Below are 18,999 nucleotides of genomic sequence, written 5' to 3'. Positions count from 1 at the left end.
AAATAGACCTTACACATGATTGGCAGGGTAGACTTGCGTAGGGTCAAATCAGTGTGTGTTTTTTTTTGGAACAGTGGCGAACATATGTTCATGATCTCCTGGTTTGAATTACCACCAGCCAGGAGAGGAGAGGGAGAAGCCAGCCAGGGCTCTGCGGTAGCAGCTCACCTATGGCTGCAAGGAGCCACAAGAGGCTTCAGAGGAAGCAGACTGTCAACCCTTTGTTTGAACTCATGGGAGATGTGCAGAGTTTTGTGTCCAAAGGAACATAGTTCACCAAGGCTTTCCATGGTGTCGCTTCCCTACTGCTCCCCAGCCAAAGGACTTTGAGGACCCATGCATAAGTCAGAAAGGCTTCCTTCCCTCCAGCCCCCAGGCATCCAAGGCACTTGAACTTGGGTCTTGGGAAGCTGGAGTTTGGTGGAAGAGAGGTCAGACCTGGCACACGAGTCTGTTCACATCAGACTATTGCTTAGGTAGCAAAAATCAGAAATAAATACATTTTTAAAAAGGCCATTTGATAACTCTAGCAATTCCTTCCTTTGGAAATCTCTGACAACTCCCATTACTTAGTTCTCAGAAAGCAATTCCACTTCAAAAATCGCTTCTTGAGAGAATGGTTATAGCGAAGAGCAAATTCCCTATTTCTTCTTACACCTCCCACACAGAAATGTCAGAAAGGTACTGCCAAAACATTTTCTATGATGACTGGCAACTTGCTTGCATGCCAACAGAGAGGAACTTGTGAGAACATGCAAAAGTGTAATCTTGCCATGTGCTGCCTTTAAAAAGTTTTTTAAAATGAGAACTACTTCTAGTGGAGTTTGAAGAAGAGAACTAGAGTATATTGGTTCTATTTTTTATTTTATTCTTAAGCAACACATTCATGTCTAATTTTCAACCTTCAACAAGAACAAGAGTTAGAATATACCACGCACAGGTAGAATTAAATTACCTAACGCTGTCTTATTATCCTTGAATGCCATTTGCATTCTCCATACCATGTTTAGGAAATAATATTGCTTCTTCTGCAGTTCAAGTGTTATTTGTGCACATTCCAATCATCACTTTGTCAAAAGCAAATGTCCGAGGTGAAAAAAAAGAAGCCTGCACTGCACTAAAGTGGTTCATTCATATCCTACTTGGGCTTACCAACCTTTATAAAAAACTATTGTAAAAGAATCCATAGACCCAGTATCTCTACCTTGCAAGAGCCATTTTAATGTTTTCCTCCTGATGGTAAGCAGGTTTCTCAAACACAGGAAAAAAGAGCAGCTGATATCCAGGCCTCAAGGTATTTCTTCAAAAAAAAAAAACCCAAAACCCCACAGCATTTTATATTTCAGGGCACAATCATATTTCCTTAAATTGTGTGTAGAGATAGGAAAAAATCTATGATTTAGGAGTGATGGCAGAGACAGCCAGTCTTATATCAACATCCTCTGTCCAAATCCAGTTTCATAGTGCTTAAAAGATTTCACTTAGTGATCTCTCCACTTGAAGTGAATTTATGGTAAGACACTTGATGGGCAGGTGCTTAAAATAGAAAGGCATTTCTTATACCTATGGCAGCTTCAGCTACACTTTTTCTGTAGATAGATAGAATATCAATGGTATCAGTTCAGACAAATAAATTACCCAGTAGTGTTTTGAAGGTATCACTAGATCAAAGGCAAAAACCAAAACCAAACTAACACACACAAGGCTCAAGGAATTTATTTTCCCTCACCCTTCCTCTAAACATCTGATTTGTAATTCCTGCAACAAATCCCGTTTCTAAATATCCTAAAGAAACAGTAAGTTTTCTTCACAATGCCTTGCAGAAAGATAGTTTCAAGCAACAGGAGAGAAAACTTACCTCAAATTATTTGCTTTCCACGCTCTGCTTCATGATGTTTTGTTTGTTCTGAAAAGTCACATCATCTTTAAGCTTCCATGCAGCCTTTACATCCGTACTCCAGCTCTGAGGAGCTTCGCAGGAAGAGAGGTAAGCACACCACAGGCAGGAAGAGGCATTTGCTTCAACCATGACTTGCCAGGGCTATGGCTGCAACAACATGTGTTTAGGTACACCTGTGTAAGAAAGCTACAGGTGAAGAAAATGAAGGAATGTTGTTCCTGATGCAAGCTTACCCTTGACTTGGGAGAGGTTAAGAAGAAGCTTTGACACAGTTGTACATACAGTGTGTATGAAACCAAAGTAGGAAAGAGGCAACAGGGATGAATACGTCTTGTCTTCGCAGTCTCTCCTGCTTTGGTTAAACTCTGTCAATAGATACATTGGAGCATACAAACCCAGAATTTACACTGTAAGTAGCATCCCCCACACTGCTCTATGCAAATACTACCTCTAGAGTTACAAACAGTGGAACTGAGATCAGCTTGAAATTGAGGTGTACTGTCTTTATGACCGTTTCTCTTTTCTTGTCAGCGATGTTCCTTTTTAAGCTGAGTAGTAATTATTATTGAAGGAAGAGCTCCAGGATATTAGCTAGTCCATGATATCTCTCAAATGTGAAGAAATATGGAGCATCCTTCTACACAGAGCCAAGTCAGCTCATGTTATGTAGCTTATATTTCTGGCCCTTTACATTGAAATCTGTTGAAGGGTAGGCGCATGTGGAGAGCAGGACTGACTGAAACCCAGGAAATCCACAGGAAACATCAGGTATTTATGTATACAAATAGCAGGCAAAGTATTTGCTCTGATAGTAGCTACTCTACGTTTGTTTTACCTTCCCTACAGAATTTTTTTTTAAATGGTTTATTTTCAGGTTTAGTTTATATGTCTAAGTGCAGCCAGAGTTTTCCAGCTCACAAATTTACATGTGCTTAATACTTTTATGTTTTTCCACACGAGGCATCCTTTGGAGGCAGAGAAAAAAGGGACAAAAAAATTACTCCAGGTATGTTGCCTCACTGAAAATCTGTGTTAAGATTGTGATTTTTACTGCACAGATCTGTACCTTGTTAACCATCATAGCAGCAGGCTGTCTTGATGAGAAATCCCTCCCTTATTTTTCAATCTGGACTGACAATTAGCTGAGGTCACATTGTAGAGCGAAAGAACCTGTTGCTGCTTGCCCACCCATAGCCCTAAGTAAACATAAGGACGAAGTCAATGCAACCCAAACCACACTGCCAACTGTGTTTGTACAGGTGTCACCAATTAGGGCAGAAGTTGGTGTGCAGAAAATGTCCAGCCATAAATGGCACAGAAAACTGACAAGTTGGTTTGAGGATCTCACAGAAAAGTTTTTAGGACTGGGTGCAGATAGGATCAGGTGGAATGGGTTATTTATTTCATTTCTTTGTGAACTGAACATCCCTGGTGTGTGTACCGGGTCTAGCTGAGATGAAGTTGATTTTCCTCATAGCAGCCTGTATTGTGCTGTGGTTAGGTTTCTCAAGGTCACTTTTTGCACTTTGCCCCTGCTCCATCCCTGTACAGCACAGAGCTGTACATCATGGTCAACCTACCCGAATGAGGGTTTCTTTTCTCCGCAGCATTTCAGAGGAAATGTATGAGTGCATCAACTCATTTGTGACAACATTTTGTAAACAGCGAGGAATGTGTGGCCATATGGAGTGGTGCACTGAGCTAACATACTGGTGTGAATCCTCTTCCAATCTCTCTGTCAAGAAAAAGGAAAACAAAAATCTCTGCAAACAGGCACCCAGGATTCTCCAGGTGATAAAAGCTCAAAATAAGTGGAGCTACCTCTCATGTGCTCCATGTAAGCACAAGAGTAGCCGGTAAGCTTCATGTAAGCTTCAGTGTAGCTGGTACAGAGTAAGTTAAAGCTCGATAATCTACTACACTGCAGTTTGCTGTCAGTAACTGCTTTGCTGGTTGCAAACAAGGATTTCAGCTACAGAGAGCTTTCCCTGAGGTTTTGATGAGAGACTGTGACTCTCAAACATGAGCAGCCCTGCTTATTTCAAGGAACACTACCTCATGTGCAACCGGTGATACTTTAGACAGTATTTTAAGTCTTTTCCCTTTTCTAATGCTTATCAAAGGGCTAAAAGGTGACCGTGAAGATCTACAGGGGAGCTTGATTAACAGGGGAGAGAAAGACAAAAGGTGAATAAATCGAGGAGAGAAAAAAAGCCTTTAAAGAGCGGATGAGACTGCAAAGTAACTTGCTTAGAGGAAAGGAAAAGGCTATAGTTAACACTGTATTGAAAGAGTTCTGGCTTTAAAAATTTGGAGGACTGTGTGGAGAGTGTTTCTAATATTTCAAAGCCAAGTACTATAATTTACAATAGTAATATTAAAGCCCCACTAAAATAATGGAATTTTAGATAAGACACACTTCCTAGCAACTATCCAAACTATTTGAGTCACGGTAACCACCTAACACCACAAAAATCTGCAATTACTGTTTGTTATCTCTTTTTTTTTTTTTTTCTGGACAATGCCATTTCTACTTTGGTCTGCAAATTATTTCCGTGACGCCCATACTGTGTCCACAAAGAACTGTACAAATATTTTTAAAACAAATATTTGAGCAAACAAATTATTGTATGGGTTATTTCTGGTAAATGTTAAATGATTCTCATATTTATTATTATGTTATTTATTGCACTACAATTAGCAAGTAATGGCATCTTCAGTTATGTAAACCCTGTTTTTTAGCACTCTACCACTGGCCATACAGTTCCTAACTTCTCCCTCTGATAAGGCACTTCTCTTTATTCAGCAGACAATCTTAAAACTTTCCTTATAAAAACTACAATCAATTTTGCTCTTTAAATTAGGAGAAATATTTATTGGGTTTTTTTCTTCAACTGTCTGAATAGGATCTAAGACTCAGACTTCAAAGGAAAATAGCGAACAGATGCATCTAAGAGTTCAGCCTAATATTTTCCCTTTTGTATGAGCATCCCAAAAGACTATTCATGCTTCACAGCGCGCAGCTGCAGCTTCTTAAGGTCATAAACTTGACTGTCTCATAAATGACATATATTTTCATGCATGGGAGACTCAAGTGGACATCCTTACTAGCAATTCTACACTTGCTTGTAGAAGTCACTTCCAAGTGACAAAGATACTCCTGCCATATTTTGTCATGAATACCAGGACTCAAATCTACCAGCTTCCAAAACCAGAAGCCTTCTTACCTTCAGGCTGTGTGGCTTGTTTCTTGTAGCTGTTGCTTTTTTTTTAACGCCAGCTTAATAAATCTTTATCCAGGCTAGGAAAGCAAGAAAAAAATATGATTTCAGTGACAATAATGATTTAAACAGCAAAGAAGAGAGGCTGCAATAGATCCTAATGACCCTTTTCTGCATCTGATTCTGAGCGTTGTGAAGTTATAATGCAAACATTGAACTGTCCTGAGTTGAATGAAGTCAAGATAATTCAAGGACAAAAGCTAGTTTGCAGGCAATATAGATATTTGAAGTCTTCTCAGCAGTTCTTTAAAAATCTCATTACAAGCTGAATAGGGTATTATTTCTTGTGGTGTTCCTGCGGTCCCTGAATTTCTTCATTGTTTCATTATGTGTGCTCTGAATACAGAGATGGGATCTCCCACAGATAAACTGCAGAATCATGTAGAAAAAAAATAAACCAGTAAATAATTATTTAGTTATTTATTCACTAAAAAAAATCACTCCTGCCTGAAATATTTAAATATCACTGGATATCACTCTGGACCAAGAACAACACACAAAGGTCTTTGGTGTGTTCTGTAGCATTACAAGAAGACTATCACTACTTCTAATTCAGATCCAGTCTTAGTACTTGACATTTTAATTTTTTGAGGATGGCAGGTAAGCGAGAATATATGGGATATGAACTCTTTCTTCTTTTTTCACCCCTTATTATAGCTATGAATATCCTATTAAGAAACAAAGTGTTAAAGCAGCACTTCAAAATAAATTGCTGGCATTATATTACATATCTAAATCAAAAAAACCCAAAACCAAACTAACAAAACCCATCCCAAAGAAGTGTCTAGTAAGTAACTGAAAACAGTTTTGGATTACAAAATGATCTTGTCTTGCATTCTATAAACAGCAAGATTGCTTTAAACCAAAAAGGTGACTAATTTTCTGGCTACCATGCATGCATTCAGAACTTTTTATTATTGGTGTACTCAGGGAGGGATTTTATATGTTTCCTTTGGTTATGTTGCCAAAGGGAAGGCTCTGGTTTAATTGAGAAAAATAGCTGTGACTTGGAAGCCCAGTGGAAGAGGACAGGGAACGATCTGCTCTACAGAATACTGGTTTTTGCCTATCAGCCTAAGTTATGCTCTTAACAGGGACAGGATATTCTGTAGCAATCATTGCAAGTTGTGTGACATTATTAATACAAATGCTCTGCAAAGATAATGGGCAGTCCCGCTTATCTGCCACAGTAATTAAAAAGCTCTGATAAAATAATATTAAGATAAATTTCAATGCTTTGTATGATGGAGATCATCACAGAAATACCCCCCCCCGCCCAGTATTATCTTCAACTTGTTACTCATTTTTGAAAGCTAATGCCATGATAAATTTTAATAAGATGGGTAGTGCACATTTCCATGCTGCATTAACTATACATTTAAAACTCCCCAGAAGACACCCAGAAAGAGGGCAAATGCAAGAACTATCATCTGCTCCTGGAGTCAAATTAAAACAGTGCCTGATACAACAGCAGCAGTTTCATTAGGCAGAACTATACTTGTCCAGCATTTCTATGCATTAAATTATCATCGTGCTTCTTTAGCTCTCCTTTTTCCTTAGAAGGGTCCATGGATCTTGCTGATACTCTTGTAGGACTTACAAGTTCTACAGAATACTAAACAAAGATGTAAATAATTTCCTTCCTCTTGCATCCTGATTAGGATGGCATGAAGTTCTATGCTCTCAAGTCACAGAGTTTGAAGTCAGTGAAGAACCAGAATGGAGTTTGCCACATTCACCTGAGCAGTTACTTGCCTTTCATTTTACATGTCCTTCTCATCTTGTGTCAGATTTAGTGCAAACCCCTGCCACTCCCACATTTGTGCAAAGGTCTCCATAATCAAACAGGAAGATTTTTGCTAGTAACTTAGGACTGTTTTGAAACGCAATCCACTTTGCCTAGAGGACTCCTGTTGCTAGAAAGCCTGGAAGCTTTAATTTTGCTTGGCTGGTTCACAAGCAGAGCTGTGGCACAGAAAAGAAAGAGGCATTAGGATACACAGGGAGGGGGGAAAGAAAACATAATCTCAATGCCAGCAAGGACAAACTGCTGACATAGCTGATCTTAAATCTTCTTCCTAGGTGGGAGACTATGACAGAAAACAGCTGAGATTTTCACCTTGGAAAATGCTAGTGAACTGGAAAGGATATTAGATAAAAGTTACAATACTAGAAAAATAATGCAGATTGTTCTTTGCTAATATGGAAATATGCAATAACAGGAATTAAATTAATGTGTCTCTTTACTAAATTAGCTAATTTTTTTTTCTTACTTGAATTTATTATCTAGCCAAAGTTAAGGAGACATAGGATATTTTAAAGAAAATCATATTTGGTCAGGGAACATCTACAAGATAGATTATTGCCTTAATTTCTATTTTGAACCTATATCCACATGCAGTTTCAATTTAGAAACTAATGCCAACAAAACAGTGTTCTCCATTAATCAGATCTGTTCTTTGGATGAGGTAAAAAATACGGAATGTTGAATGAAGAACTCAGATGTTTCTATTAAACTTACTCATAATCTTTCGGCAAGCTGCAGTCATAAGAGGCACCAGAAAAGTTCCAGATGTTGAGAACACAACCCATGAGTTCTGTGCATTTGTTTGTGAAGGTGTGGAGTAAACTAGTTCCGCAGTTCCAAAATTGGGATATATTAAGGACCATGACACTAGAAAATCTACTCAATTCATAAAGAGGTTTTTCAATTTAAAAGGATTGAAATCCTACTGTTGCTTTCAGTGACGTTGTAAGAAGTGGTCAAGAAAAAGTAGCTGAAGTTTTCTTCCCAGCAAGATCTTTTTCATTCTCAAATGTTTTTAAGCTGCAGAGGGTTTTAAATTCATATGAGCCTAAGACTTTGCATAGCTTTTCAGTTTGATGGGAGCATTAAGAGGGATGAGCATTATGTGTATCCATAGTTCAAAACAGTCTGTATGGAAGTACCTGGGTCAATCACTAGCAATGAATAGAACAGAGAGAAGCCCCTCTCTACCAATCTTAGTTAAAATCAGCTGATTTTCCAAGCTACATCTACTATGGTGCCTGTCTCTTCTTCAAGTGAAAATTCCTTTGTGGACTGCAAATTCCTTCCCAATAGTACTAATACTGGAGTATTCTGGGAAAAAAAAATCAGTGAGGTTTTGAAAAAACTCTTACCAGTAATTTATAATAATTAAAAAATAGAGACCAGCCCAAGGTCTAGTGACAATTTAGAAGTAAAAGAAGTATCCTCTGGGAAGCAGAAGACATAAAAATCAATCTGCACATGCAGATAGTGGATTATGGGGGTTTTTCTTTGACTCATATGGACATGTAATGGACCTCCTGGATCATGAAATCCAGTTCCCAGCTGTACATGTGAAAGCATTGATAATCTAATGAGATTCAGAGTGTAGATCTGACTCCCATTCACAAAAGTGAACAGAAGGCTCTATGTATCGCCCTCAAAATCTTCACAAAGAAATTAGTGAGAACTCAAAACTCAGATAAACCACAAAATCTTGCTTTGATGCTGAGTAGCAGATACAACTCAGCTCTCAAGGATGCCATTTTCTTTGTCTGCATATTTTGGTGGTGCAGGTGGGCCTACAGTGACAAATACATTCTTAAATTTCTAGCATGATTCACCTCTCATAATTCCCATTACTGCCTGAGGCGTACCTTTGCAAAATCTCATTGGAGTAAATATTCAATAATAACCACACCAAGCTTTCTTAATTTCCTTTCCTCAACACTTCATCTCTATACAATCTCTACAATTCTTCCCAAAGGTAAATTAGTATGATGCATACATAAAAATACAATATACAGCTGAGGAATCTGCTGATTTTGTATTTTTTTTATATATCAGACTAGCCTTGCACTCTTTATGTATTTACCCAGAGGTGTATTTTAGCTGATTGCTGACTGTGTTCTTCCCTGCATTCCAGCATTAGAAGACTAATCACATGAGATACAACGCATGTACCCTCTTCTACTTCGTTATTCTGCTGGCAGATAACAGTGAACAATAGCTGAGAGATCCTCAAAGGCTTCTATTAAGCACTGATCAAATGCTGGCCTCATTTTTCACATAGGCAAATGTATTTGTGATAAATAAGACATAGAAGTAACACAAATTGAATATAGATAAGCTGGAAAATTTCCCTGATATCAAACCCAGCTGTATTTAAAAAGAAATGATGCAGGCCTTATCAGCTTTGATTTCGAGGCTGAGGAACAATTTTTGTCTGCAGATCTCAGGAAGTTCATTAACCATATCATAAGGTTATGCACATAAATCCCCGTGCTCAGGCTTGAAAGGGCATGGATAAGCAGCCTCTTGAAATATGTACAGTAATGCGCATGTAATGAAATATGTACACAACTATTGCCATGCTGTCTGAATTTTGCTGTCATTTTTGAAAGCCATCATGACACACTTCACAGTTGCCTCCTGACTTCAGCACACTGGTCTGTGCTTGGTTTTATATGTGGACTCTACCTGCTCAAGAACTTTGAGAGCACTGGAGAATAAGATTTGAACTTCATCAGACAGTGACTTTGAGGGCAAGCAGTACCTTTAGGCACCAATGGAACAGAGTTTACTGATAGTCTGTTTAAAGGCCTGACAAATTACTTATGAATTAAAAAGCAAAACCAAGAAGAAAATAAAGTAAGTATAGCAGAATAAACATGGATTATTTTCAGACTATAAAACTGCACAAAATAAAATACACAAGCCCTGATTGTTCTGATATGGAACCCAGGATAAATGTATTGAAGAAGTAAAGGGCAAGTATGTGGAACAAAATTGCTCTTTTTTTAGGTTCGCATTGTGTGAAATGGTCTCAATGTTCCAATTGTATTTGAAAACTTTCCTCCCGAACATCTGGGACAGGCGAGTTGGTTTAAGAAGTAAATTATTACTGCCAGCTTTAGTTAAAGTGCATTTTGATTCTAATCCCCATCAGTAAGAGGAAGGAGGTAGGTTCATAGAAAACAGGTTTGTGCTGGAAAATTAAAAGGAAGTAATTTTGAGGGGCAGAAAAGAGGAACACAATTCATGAAGAATACTCCAGGAATAGCTCTATGCAAGACAACTTCTTGAGATTAATGTATTTGTTGTACATGCTCATAATTATTTCCATTCGCATGGAACAGGTCCAGCTGCTTTCAGCATCCACAGATGAGAAGCAGAAGAGAAAACAACTATATTTTTTTATGTACAACAGTTAAAATCACTGAATAGCAAATAAATTATGCTAAGCACAATTAAACACAGAATTAACAGTAATCATTTATAACATAACACAACAAGGCAGCTGAGATAAATGGGAAAGAGCTTGCATCGCATCGTATTGAGAAACTGAATGATATGTTGCCAAGATACATGTTTACAAAAATGTGAACCTCAGGTCAAATAACTGATTGGTTTCTAGTGGTACTTGTATTTATCCCTGCCTTATTTGTGGCTATTTCTGATCCCTTCTGGTTTTATGTGTGCTAGAAAAACTCCTATTCTTGTAATAACTACTACTACCATGCGTTACTAGGGGCAGGAATGCTAGTGCAAATCTGGGCTCAGGGAGCTGGTGTTTGGTTATTACTGAGTAGGTTAGATTTGTCCTGTGCCGAGTAGAGAGGTGGCACAGTGACAAATAGCAGCTACTGCTCTGCTTTAGCTCATTCTGATCTTCAGAGCACTGTTACTGAGAGCAGAACAAGAGGGAAATATTTCCCCAAAGTAAATTCAGTCAGGGTATGCCTGCACAGTGCCTTGTAGTCAGATGCATACTTGGTCCACGTGAAGTTCAAAGTATTGTGTGAACAAGTCTAATATAAGAGCTGTGTGCCTCAATTAAAGTAGTCCATCAGCTGGACTGATATATGCTTGGATCCCCAACAAGTCTTAAAACCTTTGGCCTGTGATGACAGTAACACAGGCACTCAGCTTGGGTCAGCTTAAAGTGCAAGGAGAGCAAAGGCATGTAAGCCTGAAAAGTAACATTTAGAATTTCTCACAGTTACAGCTATATCAGCTTTCTAAGGTTCAGGTGCTGGCACTTGTTAAAAAAACTCTCTTTTATCTGTTGCTATAAAAACTCTTTTGCCTTTCTACTCAGCAATAGGGTTGGCCCAGACTTTAGTCTTGTTATTTCTTTTATCACATTCTATACTGTCTTTGAAAGACGTTTTAACTTGCCGCAGTAGAAAATCGAGTATCGCCTGTCATTGGGCAAGCATGTCTCAGCCATGGGAGGGGACTAGAGCATGCCCCATTTCCCTGGGAAGAGCAAGGCACACGTTTTCATTGTATAGTGGAAATGATTGCCCAAAAAACTACAGAGCTGTGCTACTGCTCTAGCATGCAAACGAATCTAGAAGCTGAGAAGTACTTCTGGTAGCTACAATAAGTAGACGTAGAATGTGTGCACCTATGAAGCAAAGAAGGTGATATGGAGAAACTCTAACATCAACGTATTTAAAAGCTAGCCCATGTGATACTTTTGCTTTGTCTCCTTAAATTGCAGCCATTCCTGCTCAATGGAAAAAAAAGACCCTAACTTTCAGGACAAAGCTCTTGAACATGATCATGACGCGAGTGAACCCTGAGGATGTTATAGAGCGTGAGTGAACCCTGAGGATGTTATAGAGCATCTCTGGGTTAGGAGGAGATGAGGAATATGAGACAAATTACATCCATACCAGGCCTACTGCCAGCAGCCTACGTGATGTTCCTCTGAGGATGAAAAAACACACAAAGGAGCTACCTTTGAGCTTTACTCCTTCATTAGATTTCCACAAAGGGGCTGTTCCCATAGCAAAGAGAAGCACTCTTCAGGCTCTGGCTTTCAGCAGTATTTTGTGTTCCGAGTCAGAGATGTAGAAGTATATTCTCTATTTAAAAACACACCTGTGCACAAGGATGGGACAAATTAAAAAACTGATTTCTAGATCCTCATATGAAAAGACAGGCAGAAAATTTATGCAACAGGTGAGTGGATGGAACGGCAGATCTGAAGATGAGACAAACGGGGCTATGATATCATTGTTTCCTTAATTTTGTGGATTTGGCCCTTGCCTACAGATTTCACTCAAAACTTGCTTTAAAATAAGGAAGCCTGAAGCTATTTGTTTTTTCCCTGTTCTCTTTTCTCTTAAACAATAGCTGACGGGTGGAGACTATGCCAAGAGAATACAGTCCCTGCGTTAACCATTAATGGAGACAAATGCCAGGTGTAGATGTCAACTGCAATTTTTCATTCCCTGCTGATAGCAGGAGGTTCCATGGAGCAAAGCCAAAATATTAGGTAGAAAATGCACTCATGGCTCCCTCAGTCCTTTTGTGACTTTTTAAAAAGCTTTTTGTGTTCAAACAGTGATTTCTATGGCATTTCCATTACTCCATGTAGATTTGTCACAGTTCATCTTCATTAAAACTGAAGATGCTATAAAAGAAGGTACAATTTTACAGTAAAGCTAGTAGTTCTGTAGTCTGAGCCATTGCAAGTGCCAGCATCCAAAGTAATGTTCTCTGCTCACACATCCTGGGTAATGTTAGACATTGACACAAAGAGAGGTGTTATTTCCTAGTTTGTTCTGATTTAGGAATTACAGTAAAATCCTCTTCTGCTAGAGGCATTTTTCTACAAAACAGACATGAGCAGAGTCACTGCCAGAACTAAGACTTCAATTCACACAGATGAGAGCCTGGAAATCTTTCAGGGTTTAGCATGAAGGTGCGACTGGTGTTTCACTTTTTTTGACTTCTTCAAGAGTGTGCATTGCTGGAATAATCTTTTTTTTTTTATTTTTATTTATTTTTGTGAGTCAATATGATTCTGGTTTTGTGTAGTGAAAGAGACCCTGAAGTTGCAGACTTTTCTGTCTGAACTGTCAAATAAGGCGTTACATTACTAGTCTCTACAACTGTGTAAATCTGACAAGGTTGCTGTGATGCTCCAGTTCTGTATGTTGAGCAGTATACTAGTGAGAGGAAGACAGAGCAATTTAAGACTGTCAAAGCTCACTCAACAGTTGTCTTTTGGCATTATAGATCTTTCTGCATGAAAGCCTCAGTTATGGTTTCCTCCAGCTATAAGTTTTTCCGCCTGAAATCCAGTGACTCTCATTCTAGAATGTCTGATTGACAGGATATCAGTTCTAAATGAACGACCAGTAATGGAAGGCATGTACTCATTAAATGGATATTGTTTGCCTGGAGTATGTCTGTGCATTTATTAGTTGATAATAAAATACAATGTTCAATAGCCTGAGACATTGCACAGCAAAATATACTTGCTGAGAGGCTGTGAGAACAGGGGAACCGAGGAAAGTATTATGTCCTTAATGAGTTTAATACAGACAGTCATGTTTAGAGAGAGCGCCTGATCTGTCAAAAGTTACATTAGACTTTCTAAAAGGGGTAGATGTTCAGTAATCGTTTCCTGGAAAAAGAGCTAGATCATTTCATTATTGTATTAGTCTACACTTAATAAGAAAAGGAAGGAGAAGCAGAGTGGGAACCCAGGAGAACCAGGTACAAAGTCTAATGCAATTGACTTAGAAGGTTCTGCATCCACTGGTTCTCATGAGCGCACAGGAAAATAATGCCTTCCTGAGTATTTGAGCCAATAAGCAGTATGAACAAATTGGCTAATATAGAAGGGGATATTTTTGTTTGGTTGTAGCATGAACAGACTAACGGGGCAGCTTCCTCTTTACTCCATATGCATCTTTTGTCATTATTTTAAATGATGTTCTCTATTATGCACATTGTAAGCAAACTCCTAATTGGATCCATCTAAGCTTGACTTAAGTTAAGGGCGACTTGTTTAACAGCAATACACTCCTCATGGCATTGTGATGACACTTTAAGTAGGAATATGTGAACACTAGGAAGCAAGCAGTTTCTTGAGGGCCTCCGAGAGGTAACAAGCTGTGCCTCCCCTGAACTTGTGCTCTTAGACATATACTTTCATGTTCTTGTTGAGAGTAAAGAGAAAGACAAATAGTGAGTATTCTAGTAGAGCTCTACCAAAAGATATTAATCATGTGGAAAGACTGAAAAGAAGGAATGTCAGGGAAATGATGTTGATGCTTCATCCAGCTTTGTTTTTAGTAAATTTAATGGGCCTACTACCCTAACACATTAACTCTTTCAGCTCTACTATCGAAAACATTGGTCAGGCAAGGAATATTATAGTCATGGATGCTATAGGCAACTTTAAGATAAAAATAACATAAGTTTGCAGAAACTTTGTCACAGATATGTACCAAGTATAGTAGAAATGACACAAATGTTGTCAGTAAATAGCATTGTCTCAGCTTCTGAGAAGAAATTACACCCACATACTTAACTGCTTTCAGAGTCCATAGCCATTTGGAATGACCTACTTATGTGCCTTGAGTTGAAGAAGTAAGTATTCGTGAATAGGAAGGAAAAGAGATAATTGTTCTCATGAGAGATAAGCTTAGATTCTGACTTCACAGGAGTGAAAAAGGACTAGAGCTCTTCAATACCATTGTCTTCATTTTGTAAAAATAAATATTTATAAAACTATTTAAGCAATGAGTCAGGCCAGGATTTTATGATAGAATCTTGCCCTTGATTAATCTAGTTTCAATTTGTCTTAAATTGTAGCTACCTATGTGATAAGATTAATTTAACTCTGTCATCGATGTAATAGATTGAGCTGACCAAATTAAACTCACACTAGAAATACATAATTCCCTATGTATTTTTGGTGAGAAAGTACAATTTAGTAACTGGCACGAATAATAACAATTGTATCTCACCTGCAGAAAGCTCATTGTCTCCAAAGTATTGCAGGTTTGAAATTTTCTGCTTTGTTCATCAGAATTCAGTATGGTTACCACCAAAGGCTTACAGGTGCAGTCCATAAATGACAGGCCAATTAAGAAGGCAGCATGAATTCCTAGAAATACTGGAGAAAAAGGGGTGGACAGAATATATTACAAAGAAATTATGGAAGTGAGTCAATTTTTTGAAAAAAAAACTCAGAATGGAGGACAAAGAGGTGGGAAAGTATAGAAAAATAAGATTGAGCTATACTGCCCTCATTAAATACTTACCTTCTACTGAAAACTTCTCAAATTTAGGAAAAAAAAAAAAAAGAAATTCAAAGCCAAGAGAAAATATGTAAGTTTGTGGCAGCATCTAGAATTTTAGCATCATCTGGTTTTGTGCAGGAGGAGAGGATTTATTATGTTACTGTGATGAAACCATAAGAAAATTGGGCTGTGAATAGCCTACTGAGAAGCTCGGAAGAAACAGCACAGATGGATCAAGAGACCACTTGATAGCAGCTTCAGAAAAAGGTGGCACACTGGTTGTAGAAATCAGCCATTACCCTCCCATCACAGAGGTATGCGTTATTGCTATAACTTTTTACATCACTGGTACAAAAAGAGGCACAATAATTCACCTACTGGGTCCATATTGAGTCAAAGAAAAAGGTTATACGACCTCATGTCATTTGAGCTGAGTCAAATATTTCTGGCAAATAAAACCTTGCAAAATATGCAGTTTTGAGCAGACCAAAGCATTGCATGAATTTAAATAAATTGCAAAAGATATTTTCCAAACAGAATAAATTGGGAGATATTTTTTTTCTTAATTAAAAATAATTGTTTAAAATGAAGTACTACAGTTGGCAATTTTGCATTTAGGAGTAATATTGTAAGATTTTGTTACTGAGGTCAAATAATACTTTTGGAAAATAGGATAAACATAAACCTTAGAACTTTAATACAGAGTGAAATACTGTTTCTAGTCAAACAATATGTTTGGACTTGTTTTAATAATTCAGCCTCACCTTTTTTGCACTTCCAAACCAAATTTAGTTATGAAATATCGTGATTTAAAAAACCCAAAACAAAATTAACTGGAATGAGCTTCAGAGTCATAGCACTTGTGTAGCTCCATGTCTGAGTGAGAAAAGGTATACTGCGGAGTTTCAACAGCCCTTGGGGAAAAACTACAAGCAGAATTAGAGAAATTGCTTATGTACCTCTCCAGACCCAAGGTACAGGGATAACTCTTGGCATAAAGCAGTACTCTCTGCACCTGTATCAGAGCTAATGAAGTTATGCCACTGCCTCAAACAGCAAACAAGTAGTTTAACAGTTACACACAGTCAGGACACCTGCTGTGCACGTCCAACATGTAAGAAGGGCCAAGTAAAATAAAAAGTTGTTTCTACTTGTTTGTTGTGTAGCATCAAGAGTGGTCCAAAGCTGTAGATCAAGACTGGTAGATCTGGTAAGAACCCATATGCAGTAGCTGGACCACCTCAGGAATACAGGTTTGTAATTTTTCACTTTTCAGTCTATAAGATAGAAACAAAACTACTTGAGTTATATCAAAGTAACACGCAGTCTTTATTTCAAGACCCTCAAAGGCACTATAGTAACTATACAATGCACAACAGCGATGCACAGCCACTGTGATAACCATATAAATACCAAGACATAAGTTAATATTAAAGTACCAGATTGTCCAGTGTATACCTTTTCTGCTACATGAAAGAAAAGGGATTCTTTTAACATGAGCATAACTAATGTGCTATTGAATTATTAACCCATATGAGTGTGCCAAAGTGATTATTTCAATTATTAACTTTCCATCCTTGCAAAATTATATAAAATATTTGATAAAATAATTTTGTGCTTTCAAACTAACTTATTAAAGAACAGGTTATAACAGCAGTTATGAAGTAATGGAAGAATAATCAGATACAGTCACAAAAAATCCATAATAAAGGAATAATGATTTCCACATAAGTAGCATTCTTATCACACAGCAATACTGTTCAATGAAAATATCGGTCTTTAATTTAGAAATATAAACTGACAGAATAATCCTATTTCTGGCAAAAGGCAGACCATTTTTGCAGTAAACATAAATAATAACAAAAGCAAAACATCCAAAGCAACACAACACTTTTGAGATGATTTAATTAAACTGGATACAACTGGGATTAATTTGTTCCTTGTCATCAGCTCAGGTAGGAGCTCTAAAGAAAGACAATGTCAGACCTAATCATGCTTTATTTAATGTGAAAATGGCAATAGACTCTCTAGGTGTCACCAGAGTAGTAAAACAACCTTTTAATTACTTAAGTAATGTTGTTTCATCATTGCTTGGGGAAATACCTTACTACTGCTCCTTGGCTGTTGTCTCAGTATAATACCTGTCCCACACTGCCATGACAGAACAATGTATCCTCCTTCAAAATTTTATGCATCCCTCTAAAACACTCCACGTTGACTGCAGTAAAGGAGATGATGTTAGTTTAAAATTAGCATGTGTTCTGGAATAATACTACAGGCCTAGAAGTTTCCTACGGAGAGGAAAAGAAGAAATAAGGGTATTGTCAATCCACCTTTTTGACAGCTCCCTCCTGTAAGGAGTGCTGGTGGGGAAAAGGATCCAAATCTTCCACTAACTGGCACCCAACCATAATTTCATAAGGTTGATGTCATTCACCTGATATCACACACGTAGGATGCCTTCACTTGGTTTCTCCAACTTTTTATGACATGAAAACACTAGAAAAGGTGCAATGAAAACAGAGCTGCCACCATAGTAATGGGGCTTCTGAAAGGAAGGAAAGGCCAGGACTCACCTGAGCAGCAAGAAGTTCCCATTTATTGGCATTTATCCAGACTTAAGGAGTCAAGATTAGTGAGAGGCAAGGAAAACAGACACAGGGTGAACAGGGAACTTAGCTGAACAAGAAAATGCTAGCTTTGTTGCATATAACTGCAACAGCAAGGTTTTGGGAAGATGAGAAGTCCTCACTCTTATCAAAATGTTGGTTCTAGAGCTGAAAAAACATGCCAGGACATTTCACATCTGGGTCAGTGGTGTGAGCTCTAGGACTTTCCTGCCCACTTGTGATGTACTGTAATACTGTAGTAGATAAACTGACGGTAAGAAAAGCATATGGGAATTTCAGAGATTAGTCAATAAAAACTAAGTATAGACATCAGGATTCGAACATATCAGCAGCAGCACTTAGGTACAACTATCTTGCAAACGAAGGGAGATGTCAATAAATCTAGCAAGAGTAAATCCCATTTAACAAGATACATTACACTCTCTGCTGTAGCACAGACAAAAGCAAACATACATCTGACCTAAAAGATCTTTTCCATCCTCAAAAGTTCATCTTGTGGGACTCAGCTTAGTGCCCTCAAAGGACTAGAACTGCTGAATGAAATATTTCTGAAACTCAGCTCTCTGATATTCTTGACACAAAAATAATATCCCCATTTTATACAAAGAATGCTTTTCACAAACATGCCACCTCTGTTCTCTCAGTCCTGATCTTTAAAGAGGATCTCCAAAATACCTTCCAAAGACAAGCCTGGAGCTAGGCTTTTAAACTCTGATGATCACTATAAATCAGGGATTCAGTAGAGATATTGATTTCATGGCACAATATAATGTCCTTTCTCTCCACTAACCTTTCCATGTTTCAGAGGCTATGCATTTTCTTTTTCTTTCTTTCTTTCTTTCTTTCTTTCTTTCTTTCTTTCTTTCTTTCTTTCTTTCTTTCTTTCTTTCTTTCTTTCTTTCTTTCTTTCTCTCTTTCTTTCTTTCTTTCTTTCTTTCTTTCTTTCTTTCTTTCTCTTTCTTTCTTTCTTTCTTTCTTTCTTTCTTTCTCTCTTTCTCTCTTTCTCTCTTTCTCTCTTTCTCTCTTTCTTTCCCTCTCTCTTTTCCTTAGAGAGATAACTGCCCTACCAACTTTCCCTATGCATGCTAACTACCTTTTCTTTCAGACTTAATTTACCTGGTACATA

The 18,999-nt window shown here is 37.8% G+C and overlaps 1 protein-coding gene across 1 annotated transcript in view; it reads right to left on the bottom strand.

Annotated features, from left to right (window-relative positions):
* The window catches only part of GUCA1C (guanylate cyclase activator 1C), a 147,888-nt gene extending 132,754 nt beyond the window's left edge, over positions 1-15,134 (bottom strand). The window contains exons 1-4 of the mRNA XM_054052900.1: positions 14,968-15,134; positions 5,128-5,201; positions 3,481-3,635; positions 1,859-2,073 (exon numbers count right to left, since the gene is read on the bottom strand). The gene's annotated coding sequence lies outside the window, so the exon portion shown is untranslated. The remainder of the gene's footprint in view (positions 1-1,858; positions 2,074-3,480; positions 3,636-5,127; positions 5,202-14,967) is intronic.
* Between the last annotated feature and the right edge of the window lie 3,865 nt (positions 15,135-18,999).

Source organism: Cuculus canorus, chromosome 1 (assembly GCF_017976375.1).
Source record: "Cuculus canorus isolate bCucCan1 chromosome 1, bCucCan1.pri, whole genome shotgun sequence".
In the NCBI taxonomy this organism is placed as follows: domain Eukaryota; kingdom Metazoa; phylum Chordata; class Aves; order Cuculiformes; family Cuculidae; genus Cuculus; species Cuculus canorus.
Note: the sequence above shows the minus strand (reverse complement) of the source record. Positions and strands in the feature narration are given on the sequence as shown.